The 13,418-nt window shown below is 43.2% G+C and overlaps 1 protein-coding gene across 1 annotated transcript in view; it reads right to left on the bottom strand.

Annotated features, from left to right (window-relative positions):
• MKLN1 (muskelin 1) overlaps positions 1 to 13,418 on the bottom strand; it is a 95,914-nt gene that overhangs the window by 80,652 nt on the left and 1,844 nt on the right. The window lies entirely within an intron of this gene.

Raw genomic sequence — 13,418 nt, 5'->3', positions numbered from 1 at the left:
CCAGCGCAGCACACGGAAACGCCGTTTACCTTCCCGCTATAAAGCGGTACCTATTTATCTACTTGCACTTGGGCTGCTTTCGAACTGCTAGGTGGGCAGGAGCTGGGACCGAAAGACGGGAGCTCACCCCGCCGCGGGGATTCGAACCGCCGACCATGCGATCGGCAAGCCCTAGGCGCTGATGTTTTACCCACAGCGCCACCCGCGTCCCTACGGTCCATGCAAGACAGTCACTATTCACCCTTAAATTGTAAATAAAAGATACCAGAGCAATTAAACTTTACTAAAGCCTCTTTGAGAACCTAAACACTCTTCTCACGCAAGCAACCAGATGAGAACCTTATACCTACAGGTCTTGAAGTACCTCAAACCTAGGTTTCAAACTTCCAACAACCCTTCTCCCCAGCTGTCAAGTTTTTGTATGGCTGAAATACACACAGAACAAAAGCAACGAAGAGTACCTTAAAGGCATCTTAAAGACGAACAAATGTATTTATTACAGCATTAGCTTTCATGGACCACATCATAATAAATAAATACATTAGTCATTAAGGTGTCACAGCACTCTTTCTGGGATATGCTGTAACAGACTAATAAAGCAAATGCTCTAGAAATTTTATCGTGAAGAAACCAGAAGCCTTCCTCCTGGGTATGGTAGGCCAATTGGTGTCAAGGAAAGACAGGACGTTTTTTATGTACGCTACAACAGCAGCAAGAGTATTATTAGCAAAGTATTGGAAGACACAAGAACTACCCACACTGGAAGAATGGCAGACTAAGGTAATAGACTATATGGGACTGGCTGAGATGACCGGCAGAATCCGTGACCAAGGGAAAGAGACGGTGGAAGAAGATTGGAAGAAGTTTAAAATCTATCTTAAGAACTGTTGTAAAATTAATGAATGCTAAAATGTTTTGGGTAATGCAAAACAGAATTGCAGCGACTAGCAATTGGATATGAGAAACAAGATCTAAAGAAAGTCTTATATGGAAATTAGGGGATGCTGAAAAGATTGATAACAGGGATGCAGAAAGGGGAGGTATGGGGAAGTCGCCGAAAGAAGGTCAAGGAAAAAATGTTAAGAAAGTATACGTGTTTATATGTTTGTTTGTCTATGTATTGTCTTGTATTGTCTTTTATTATGTGTTTAAAATCTAATAAAAATTTTATAAAAAAAAAAATAGAAATTTTAACACAGAAAACAAAATGTCAGCCAAGGTATCATCTGTATTTAATACCCCTCCATCTCAGAAAACTCTGCATGTCTTAAATAACATTTGGCAACCACAGAAGGGGGGGGGAGGAAGAGAGACCCAAGATACATAGATGTACTTGCTCTGTTCCATAGCCAAACCTGCTAAGCTAGGGACTTGTCTTTTATTTCACGGAACTAAGCAAACTGTATTGCAGTTGAACATGTTAAATACACATGATAATAGATGCATTCTCTGTTAGAGGCCACCAAACCTAAATACTATTCCAGTTTGGTGAGCCACTCTCAACGTTTAAATCCTATTTCGATGGTGCTTCTTATAATCTCAAAGAGCTACCTAAAACTGCCCAAGCTTTGAGACAGAATCAAATAAGTGTTGTGCTTCTAGCAAGCTAGGAAAATGATTTGCAGAGCTTTGCAATCCTGCCCTGAAGAGGCATGTTTCCATATTCCTTTGGCTCTACTTATTGCCAAGTAGCAGTCTGCATCATCATAAACATCTAGCAAAGCTAAAGTCACAGAGAGCTTTAAGTCAATAGGTCAAATTGTTTCATGATGGACTGGCCACGACAATTTTGCTCTTATGGTGAACCTAACCATAGATATAAACACACATCTCAGGGATTATTTTCAAAGAAGCACAAACAACATTAAAAATACGCAACTAAGGTTAGCATTCTGGTTTGTTGGTTTGTTTTTAATGTCAATCAATATAGAATTGAGTTAAGAAGAAGAAACATTTCAAAGAAAGCACAGCTGCTTTGGAGAATGCATGTATGCGTTACACGCTTCCTCTACGCACTTTCTTCCTGCCACCTAAAAGGACTAGAAACATAAACGTTTTCAACTACCAGGGACCTATTTCAAACTGGTGAAAGGGTTTTTGTTTAATGCAGGGATGGGGAAGCTCAGGCCCTCTGGGCCTCTCTGTCCTAGGATGTGGAAGAGCACAGTGGGTAAAGGTAAAGGGTAAAGGGACCCCTGACCATTAGGTCCTGTCACGGACTCTGGGGTTGCGGCGCTCATCTCGCTTTATTGGCCGAGGGAGCCGGCGTACATGTGGCCAGCATGACTAAGCCGCTTCTGGCGAACCAGAGCAGCACACAGAAACGCCGTTTACCTTCCTGCCAGAGCGGTACCTATTTATCTACTTGCACTTTGACGTGCTTTCAAACTGCTAGGTTGGCAGGAGCAGGGACCGAGCAACGGGAGCTCACCCCGTCACGGGGATTTGAACCGCCGACCTTTTGATTTGCAAGCCCTAGGCTCTGTGGTTTAACCCACAGCGCCACCCTTAATCTCAGGGTTGTGGGTTCGAGCCTCAAGCTTGACAAAAGATTCCTGTGTTGAAGAGGTGGACTAGATGATCCTCCTGGTCTCTTCCATCTCTACAATTATTATCTGAACCTTAGAATCCTCCAAGCCATACAAACACTCTCCCCAGGACACACTCCTTCCCGGCCTTCTGTGCACTCTCCAATAAAGCTTATTGACTGTTCAGATGGGGGATCGAGTAGGGGATACAAGAGTGTGTAGAAACTGTCTTACTGTACAAATTAAAGTTCACATTTGTTTGTTTGTTTTCTGACTGCTTTGGTCCTACCAACCACTGACACACATCCCCGGAAGGGAATGTGGACCTCAGGCTGAAAGATGTTCCCCCATGGATTAATGCAAGCTCGCAACCAACTAAGCACTACAGCCCAAGATACTGCTAAGAACCAGCAATAGAAACAAACTCTGACCAGTTCTGGGTACCTGACAATCTATGACACCAGTTACCAAGGTTCTGGAGTCTGCACAACTGACTGTGTAGCAAGCCTTGGAAACCCAAGCTGACATCCCTGCTCAGCTGTGAAGTTCACCGAGTAGCGTTTGGGCAAATAGTATTATCCCAATCTAACAAACATGCCCGTTTGAACACCTTGGAGGTAAACAGCATTCAAAATTCAGCAGCATTTTGCACCTGGTTATCAGCCACTTGGAACCAAGTGAAGATACCTGGCTGCCAGGATGGCGCCTGACCTCTCCACCATCTAGAGGTGCATGCTTGGGGATCCTTGGATCTTGACAGTTTTCTTACACTAGCAACACATCCTGCAGAATTTTATCCCATATATTTTATCTGCACAATCGGAATGTGTTTCAGCAACTAAAAGGTCGTATTAAAAACACAACCTTTGAGCCACCTGGCCCAAAAACAGCAACCAGGCATTCCGTTTTGATGACTATAACCCTGGTTATGGAACCATTTGGCGCCTAGGTTATATGCCTGAGTTTCTAACACTGGAGGTAAAGTACTTTGTGTAGTGAGCACAAAGAGCTGCAAGTCCACCTATGAGGAAGTATAGCCTGTGCTTCTGTGCTGTGCGATGCTAGATGTACATTGCTCAGACCGACCATTGCTATAAAGGGTAGAAGAGGGAGAAGCACCTGGCCAAGCAGACGCAGAAGCATGAAGACGCTGCGTCCGAGAAAACCACACACAGATGTATAATTATTTTAAAAGGTTTAACACAGATGCTACCCACCCTAGGCCTTCAGATACAGGGGCAGAGTACCATCAGCCAACCAAGATTAGAAGACAGCATTGTGCAAGTATTCTATAAACGGAGACTAAGCAACAGGAGCGGGTGAAGCTTGTCTTGTTTGCAGCAAGGTCTTTTGAGCTCTCGTCCAGGTCTTGCCTCAACCTAAGCAGGCAAGGTTTCCAGGAAGATCCATGCCCAATAAAAGCATCTCTCGCAGATAATTGTTTAGGCCTGGCACTTGCATCCGCAACAGAGCTCTAAATTAGCACAACACAGACATCATCTTATTTTTAAAAAGCCAAACAATGTTCAATTGGCTCTTAAGCCTTCTTATGCAGTACTTTCGTGATGCTCAAATCACTGCTATTTGTTTTATGGGGCATTTTATAGTCTGCCTTAATTCTGGTATCCGCATGGGAGCCAGAGATTTCCAATTGCTAAAATATCAGTGTGCACCCTTCTAGGTAGTAATGTATCTCCTTCAAAAAGATCCACACACCCTTCAGTCATTTTCAAAAAAAATCCTGCACTCTTAATTGTAAGAATGCTTTTTAGTACATAAAGTTATGTTTTTGGGGTCTTAGTGAGTTTTATCTGTATGCAATGAAGATGGCCATAGCAGAAGCAGCATATAAAAGAGATTCTCAAACTGTGGTCCAAGAAATTGCAGGTGGTAAGCTGAAAGGCTGTGGCTCAGTAGTTCATATTTCTACTTGTCCCTGAACCTGATTTGTTTTTCCTGAATGCAGGCCAAGGTCATCAACATGACGTCCATGAAGGCCTCAAATGGTGACCATAGGCTGGAGGTGCCCCAGACCAAGAACTCGTTTTTAAAAAAGAAAAGTCTGCAGCCCTCCTAGTAAGAATATTCAAATTCTCTCTCAACCGTGAAGACCACAGGGTGGCCCTGGCAAGTTACATAGCTCCCAGTCTAATGTACCTGGAGGGCTTTATCATGGATAAAATAGAATTCTTATTAAAAGAAATGAAAAACATGAGATGATCCAGGAACAACTGCAACTCCCAGTGCCAAGCAGAGAGCTGTAAAATGTGCTCATTTTTAATACTGGGGGAGGGATCAGTGAGGCCCCTAAATTGTTAGAAAATAAGCTTTTCACCATTTATTCTGAAGGCACAGCTGAAGAAAACAGCATCGTTGCAATTTTCTTACTTTTCAAACACACTGGCATGTTTGCAAAGGAGACAAGAAATGGAATTGACTAAAGAAGCACTCAAGTAACAAATCTTGTCCTTTGAAAATCTTGAATGGTGTTCTCAGACATAATTGATTAGAATCATTAAGTCATTAAAATCTTCCATACATAACAAGGACCGAAAAAATAAATCGTCCTCATTTACATGGTGACACCAACAGCTGTATGTTAGGAAGCCTACAATTTTCAAGAAAACATTTTTCTCCCTCAGCTCCTATACGCTTATTTTAATTTTGTACATTTATTATATATGCCAATGACACAGCACTTTAGTTATTAGTAATAAATAATGGCACTTGGATTACTTTCAGTTACAAGAAAAAGAAAAAGGGTGGGTTTTTTGGAGCATGGCTGAAAACAGCAATCAAAGTCAACACTTCAACTCAGGTAAGGCCAGGTTTGCAATTGGTATTTCCCTGTCTCATAGCTCCTGGCAGAGAGTCATCATCTCATGTTCTAGCAAAAGCAACACAGCCTTACTGCCAGACACTCTGTGACATTTTGAGAGATCAACTAGCAGCTGCTGTATTCTTGCTGTGATATTATGCAATATCTACTTTCTGTGGGCTCTGGTCTTAGGCCAAGCTTGCTAGAATACCCTACAGCACTGGACTTCAACCGACAGATCAGGAATCACTAGCAGGCTACAATCTAATCCAAGATGGGTCACAACACCACCACCATATACCGTATTTTTTGCACCATAACACTCACTTTTTTCCTCCTAGAAAGTAAGGGGAAATGTCTGTGCATGTTATGGAGGGAATGCCTACGGGTGGCGGGGGGTGGGATCTGCTGCAGTCGTGAGCAGGGGATCCATGGTTCCCCTTCCTTCCCTCCTCCATGGCTCACTTTGAAACAGCAAAGCGGGAGAAGAGCCGCTGAGTGGGGAGGAGAGAGGGACAGAGAGCCTGCTTCTTTAAAGGAGCAAAGCGGGAGAGGAGAGGAGCTGCTTACACGAGTGTACAAGCAGCTCCTGTCTGGTTGGTTCCTTTAAAGCAAGCAGGCTCTCTGTCCCTCTCTCCTCCCCACTCAGCTCGCTACATAGCAGCAAAGTTTTTCAGCTTGCTAAGCCGGGGATGAGCGGGGAGGAGGAAGAAAAGCAGAGCCTGCTTGCTTTAAAGGAGCAAAGTGGGAGAGGATAGGAGCCTTTTCCCCTTATACCCCTCTTCTTCATTATTAGCAGCATCCTTCTCCACCCACCCCACGCGTGCTCCTTGTCCCTTGAGTGCTTTTCCTTCCCTCCCCACTTAAAACGTGGTTACAAAGCACGGATCCACATGGATCCTCAGGATTTTTGCACTGGGTCACCCCAAATTCACCATCAGATCACATGGCATGTCCATGGCTACATCTTGCACCAAAAAAATCACGTACCCACTGTAGCCTGGGGCCACAGTGGTGGTGCAAAAACGTGGTTACAAAGCATGGATCCACATGGATCCTCAGGATTTTTGCATTGGGCTACTCCAAACTCACTGTCAGATCACATGTCTGTGGCCACAGCATGAACCACAAAAATCATACATCCACTGTTTCGTTTAGAATATTTTTTTTCTTGTTTTCCTCCTCTAAAAACTACGTGCGTGTTATGGTTGGGTGTGTGTCATAGAGCGAAAAATACGGTAAATAAACGGCCAAAAATTGAGAAATGGGTTCTCAAATGCTGGTATGGATTGGAGGTAGGTCCCAGGTCCAGAAAGGTGGGAAACCGCTGCCTTAGTTCTTGATTTGCTCAGGTGCACGGAGCAAAAACTTGGTCCAAAACCAAAAAGCAAGATGCATTTATAACAAGGAGGAAAATGCACCCTTTCATCGCTTTATCTAACTCTCTAGTCTAACATAAGTAACTTAAAATTATTACGTATGAGCTGACAGAAGCAAAACTTTTTCCAGAAGACAGTCTCAGCTGCGCAAACCTACACAGATCAGCTAAGGGGCAACAGCCGTAGCCAGTCCCACACAATATTTTTCTCTTCTTTAAGGGCATCAAGGCAGGTTTTGCTGTGTGCTATATTATGGATTCTTCTGCTGTCTTTGTACAAGTAGTAAAATGAAAAATACCCTGCAAAAAAAGGGAAGAGCTCACGAAATGTATTGATGCTCTCTCTCACATTATATTTCTGCAAGTTTTGTTAATTCCCCCTTGGTCCAGTCCCTGGTCCCCTCCCCCCAATTCCTTCTACCTTTTATTGGCAACATACAGTATTTACAAAGATTACAGCGAGGAACACAGAATGCTGTGTTGGGAACTCCCAGAAAGAAGTGCCAAGGAAAAGCCCTTCCTGTACAAAGGTGTACAGATGCTTGGATCAGAGAAGCCTCCGTTCATATTCTCACTCCTGTGATGAAGCTCTATGTGCAGTGACTTGCCCAAAGTGCTCTCTCAGCCTAACCTACCTCAACCTTGCATCATTTTTGCAAGGATAAATATACTACCCTGTGTCCCATTTAGAAAAGTGGGGAATGTGCTAGCTAAACAAATAGACAGTTTCTGAGCTTCCATGGCACTGACCGAGATATTGTCATGGGCAAAACCAAATATTTATCTCATTTTAGTGCTTATTTGTTTCTCCATGCCAAATGTGTGGGGGTAAATGACAAGAAATTACAGGGTGGTAAATTGCAGGGAGAAGTATTCAGTGAACCAGCCCCCAAATGACAGCCTTCAGAAACCTGTCCACAGATTTAAAAGGACAACACAAGACTTGATAATTTCAAGTTTTGCAATTTCTGATTACACTGCTGAAAATACAAGATGGAAAAAGTAAAACAAAGCAAATATACATCTGATACAAAGCACCTCTGTGATTCAGCTTGCCAAGAAACAGCAGTTGTTCCTCCACTAGCAATTTTGATAGTTCTTACTGAAATATTCCCTCCTCTGGTGTTTCAAGTCTGGAAAATTTTGAACTGGGAAATTTTCTGGGAAATTATCCTATGCAAATTAGCATAATTTGCTTCGTAAAATTCTCGTGCCCTAGAGAGTAGTCTAATTTAGCATGTTTATTTTACTTGTAATTGATAAACAAAGCTAAAAACCTTTGGACCTGACAAGCTTATGCAACGTAACATTTATTTGTGACTGGAATCCATTCTTTGTTACCAATGCACTCATGAAACTTAACATCTTCTGCAGAAAAATTAAGCAATGGAAAAATATTCCACTCCACACCACTGAAACAAACTAAATGTTCTTTGGCTGCCAAACCCATCTATAATGCCCAGTACTCCAACTCCATTACCATGGAACTTAGCACAAAGGTACAACTAGGACTGACACCATGCAAGATGTTCCCAATGCTCAAAGGAGATAGTAGTGCTTAACACCTTCCCAGGTCTCCTTGAAATTAGGATATTAAGCTGAGGTAGAAACTAAGAATTGCTAAAAATTAAACATTGTTTTCATTCTAAAATCCATTTTCAAGGCAGAAATTTTATCAGTGTGTTTTGCAACATTCCTCCTCTTCCAATAAAAAGAGTGCAGAGATCAAGCTGGTATTTGTACTCGAAACCTACCATATTTTTCGCTCTATAAGACGCACCAGACCACAAGACGCACCTGGTTTTTGGAGGAGGAAAACAAGAAAAAAAATATTCTGAATCTCAGAAGCCAGAACAGCAAGAGGGATCGCTGTGCAGTGAAAGCAGCAATCCCTCTTGCTGTTCTGGCTTCTGGGATAGCTGCACAGCCTGCATTCGCTCCATAAGACGCACACACATTTCCCCTTACTTTTTAGGAGGGAAAAAGTGAGTCTTATAGAGCAAAAAATACAGTACTTCCGGAATATCTGTACCAAATTCTATTCTATTCTCTCACCATTTGTTGTCTTAACAAAAAATAAGGAGAGGATGCTAAACAAGCCCAACTAAAAATCTCACTTTGCTCAGCCAATGAGTGCTGACAACGCCATATTTGAATCTGGTCCCTCAGTGTTATGGGGGCAGAATACGGCTCATGTGAGAACTGTAAAAGACTAAATGTGGACCACGGCAGTCACCCGTACTAGCAGGTTTAGCTTTTGCATGGCTCTCAGTACAGCAGCAATTCCCTTTGAGATAACCAATACAATCTGTACAAACTGTACCTCAACATATTATTAAGAAGCCTCCAGAGCGTCACCAAACCCAAACACAGTGGTGCAAGGCCACAAAGATAACGTAGATGCAATATCTGCAAAATTTCCCAACAAAACGCGTCCCTGGGGAACTGCATTAACTCTGTGTGAGCTCCAAGCACCGGCAGAGTTAAATGACATCTCTGAACTACACCATCTCCTGTTCCTACACGTCCATTTCAAAATTCTGCCTCCCCCTCGTATTGTTAGCACTTTGCATTTGCCATTTGAGAGCTAATATTTTTCTGCAGCCTAAGCAACAAGACACCTTGTTTTTACTTGCATTGTTTGTGTTTGAGTTGCGTCCCAAACCACCACTCTCAAAGGGAGATCATTACTGCACTCCACTGGGTATCTCATAGCCTACTCCATGCAACTGCGCATTTGTCAATAACCTTCCAGAAACTTGAACGTCACAGCTGATAAAAGATTGATGGTGAAAAGGACTGAGGCTCAGTAACTGTACAATGACATTAAATAGGACAACAGTTTCTTTTTTTAAAGAGCAAGGCCTGAAAAGCTAGTGCTAAATGCACGGTCATGCAACATGAGTCTGGATAGAAAAAGAGAGTGGCCACAATCAGGCACAAGCCAAGATATGAATAAAAGTTCTGACTATGCACTCAGCGCCACCACTCCTCCCTTCATGCACGTGAGCAAAACAAATAGGAATAGCTTCCCAGTTCAAGGCATCTTTTGTCTAAGATAAAATCCCATACACACGGAGTCCAGAGTTCACTTACAACAGTAAACATCAAGTAAGAAAACACTTGCAGCACACAGGCATGCAAGTCCAAGTTCACTTCAGAGTCCAAAAGTGAAAGGTGAGCTAATGTCACAGGAATCTAGTTCTGCATTCTCTCGCTCATGCGCAAACCCTCATGCAGAGCTGAGTGGTAAAAAGGACACAATCATCACTCTTCCCCAAGCACCAAAGTATGTCTACAAATATTAAAGAGAGAATCAAGCTCTAATTAATGTTAAAAGCCCCCTTTTTCACCACCTGCTTTGGTTGAACAACTTTAAGAGAGACAATGAGAGTGGATGCTAACACCCTTATGTTGTAATGTAAACTAATCATGCACAAGCCGCGGCAGTCATGCAAAGGCTACATGCACAAGTCAAAGTACTAGATAACTTTTTTCCCCATTTAGCCAGAGCCTCAGCGTCAGAGACATCCATTCTGGTCCTCTTCTGAAAACCAGTACCTTTTCGCACAGCTATCTTACAGATTTCATTTCAGTTGGGGACAGACTCTAAGGGGTTATACATATGTTATATCTATAGTTCTTCCCTTAGCATTCCATTCACCAACCCATTTGCTTTAAGCAGTGGCCCAGGATGGAAAAATTCCCAGTCCTTTATTTTTTCATGGAAACCTTTCCATTTCATAAGTTCACTAAAAATGATGAATGGGTGGCTAAACAAAACATTAGGCAAGTTTGGCTGCTTCCAAGTTTTTAGCTTTGTTTAGGAAATACAAGTAAAATAAACATGCCAAATTAGATCACTCTCTAGGGCATGGGGGGGGAATATGATGAAAACCGATATTTTTCTGATGCTAATTACCCTAATTTGTGTAGGGGGGAAATCCTACACAAACTAGGGTAACTGGCACCAGAAAATTTAAACATTTCTTATTGTTGGCTCTAACCTTACCAATCACTTTTCCAATTTTGCTACAGCAAAACAAATTTACCCTACCATCAAATAGCCTTTCATTTCTCCTAGTCCATACCTAGCCTGCCTGACCTCTTTAATCCTCATCAGCTTTCAATTATTTTCATCTTACTCATAACCCTATAACGTCCTTCATCAGGCTTTAACTCAGGGGTCAGCAAGGCTTATCTTGCCTGGGCCAGATTGGTCCCATGGAGATCCCTCCGTGGGCCGGATCGTGTGCACATGTGAGTGATTTCCGGCGTCTGTGTTGATGCAATTTCCAGCACTGTGGAAGCAAGTCCCTGTGCTGTGCTGGCGTAGCGCTGCGCACAAGTGGGCAGTTTGGTTCGTGGGCGGCTTGTGGGCCAGTCAAGCGGGCCGCTTCTGGCCCATGGGCCTTAGGTTGCTAACCATTGCTTTAACTCTACACACCAGGTAACTATGGTTGTCTTGTACGCCTCACTCCTGCCTCACTTTTGACCCACCTGCCTCTCCTCACTTCCAAAGCATCTGCTCCGAGTGGAAGTTGACATATCAGCAAATCCAAGTTTGATTATAATGCAAAAGGTGGGTGAGGGGAATGCCTTGGGGGGAACAAGAGGAAGGGAGGGGAGTTTAATCCCACCTGCGTCCATCAGCAGTCCCCTGCAAATGCCCCCCTTCTTCATAGGCCAGTCCACCCATCCCCCACAATCTGGAATCAATTGTTTTCAGAATCCAGCTTGATTTTAAAACATCCTGGATTGGCATTTGTAGACAGAGTCAGCAGGGGAAGGATTAAACGACCTTCTCCCACCATCACCACTAAGGTTCCCCTAAAAAAATGCCGCTCCCCCCCCATTTCTCTTACAAAGGAAACATAGGGTTGAGAAGCCCATGTTTTCATCAAGCATCTAATTTCATGGTCCCTGTCAACTTGGAAGTGAAACAACATGCCCTTCAAGGCAGACTAGCAAATTGAACCTGCAAATGATCTAGCAAGACCTGTCATACTGGGCATAACAAAGAGACGAGACAATATTTTGCAAAGCAATTAGAAATATTTAGAGAACGAATGTTTGCAGAAATTCAAAACAGATTTCATGCATGAATAGTGCAAAGGAGATTGTGCATCTGTGATACACTTCACAGGTATTCTAGCAACAAGGTGAAATTTCTGCAGCAGCAATTGGGACCTTCAAGGACAGCCCATTTGTTCCTGCAAACCATGCTTTCATTTTACATTCCCTCTGCTCCCTGTATTACCATATCACTACTCCCCACACCACAACCACTAATTAGGTCTACTGTCCTACTCTGTCACATCCTGTGCCTGCATAAATCAGCCCACACATAATCAAAATTTCCTCTCACATTGCACATCAACCAACCCCCACTATACCTGTCTTTCCATATCTCTGCATAGCTCTCCACATTGCATCCCTTGCTCCTTTCTCCTTAATAGCCTACTCAGAACACTCTGCTTTATTTTGCCCTAAGAACATAAGAGCCTGCTGGACCAGGACACTGGCCCATCTAGTCCAGCATCCTGTTCTCACTGTGTACCTGTGGGAAACCAGCAAGCAGGATTCGAGCACAAGGACACTGTTTCCTCCTGTGGTTTCCAAAATCTTCACTGCTCCTTGCATCTGCTTCATACAGTACCAGGAACCAAGGTTACCAACATTCTCACCTCCCCAGCACAATACTGCACTACCCTTCTGCCAGTTTTCAATGTACACATTTCAGAGGTACAAAGATGTTAGATCTGCTGTAGGGAGAAAAAAAATACACAGTCACCAATGGCTCTGTGGTACCTTAAAAGGCAACTTAACTGTCAGATCTTCAGCTGCCTGGCCTGGATCATGGAAGCTCACTCCATCAAATGCACCAAGTTTGCAGGTTGTTTCCCCATTACAGTACCAGGGTTTACAAGCCCCATTAAATGGCAGTTAAAAACAAAACATCACAAGGGGATTCTGGCAACAGACCACATGCCCAGCTCACTTCCTTTCCACCTTTAGCCATGCCTTCCTTAAGAGACTCATGAAACCAGAACCAAACACAGCTTCCACCAGTGCTAGAAAAATGGAGAGAGAAAAGGGGGAGGGATTAATGAAACCCACCCACCTGATGCCTCCACTCTAAATGCAGACCTGCAAGGGAACTTTTTCAAGTGCTTGAATTACTTGCCCAAGCCCCTCAATTTTCCCAATTTTGTTTGTTTTAATAAACATTTCTATCTTTCACTTCTGGTGTAAAACTACCACACAGGCTAGCTGGAGCCATATATAACATTACAATTTCACAGAATATCAAACTGTTACAGAATAAAGGAGCAAGGTCAGCAGCTGCCTTGTTCAACCATGGGATTAAAAAAACACCTATCTGATAAAATAAAGCCATTGTCAAAAGCTTCCAGAATAAGGTGGTCTTCAATAACCTGCAGAAAAAAGTGAGGAAGGGGGCCAACCACACTTCACAGGTCCAGGTGTTCCATAATCTGGGTGCTGTCAACAACAAAGCCCTTTCCAAATCACGCCCCTGTGACACACACTCTTCTTTTTGGTGGGACTTTCGCATACTAAGACCCCAGCTTCAATCTCTGGCATCTCTCAGATAGGACAGGGAAAAGACTCCTGGCCTAAAACCGTGGCTAGCCTCTGCCAGTCTATGCACACAGCACTGAGGTAGGCAGAC

Source organism: Podarcis filfolensis, assembly GCF_964270895.1.
Source record: "Podarcis filfolensis genome assembly, chromosome: 10".
In the NCBI taxonomy this organism is placed as follows: domain Eukaryota; kingdom Metazoa; phylum Chordata; class Lepidosauria; order Squamata; family Lacertidae; genus Podarcis; species Podarcis filfolensis.
The sequence above is the reverse complement of the archived record's forward strand: the minus strand, read 5'-3'. Positions and strand labels throughout refer to the sequence as shown.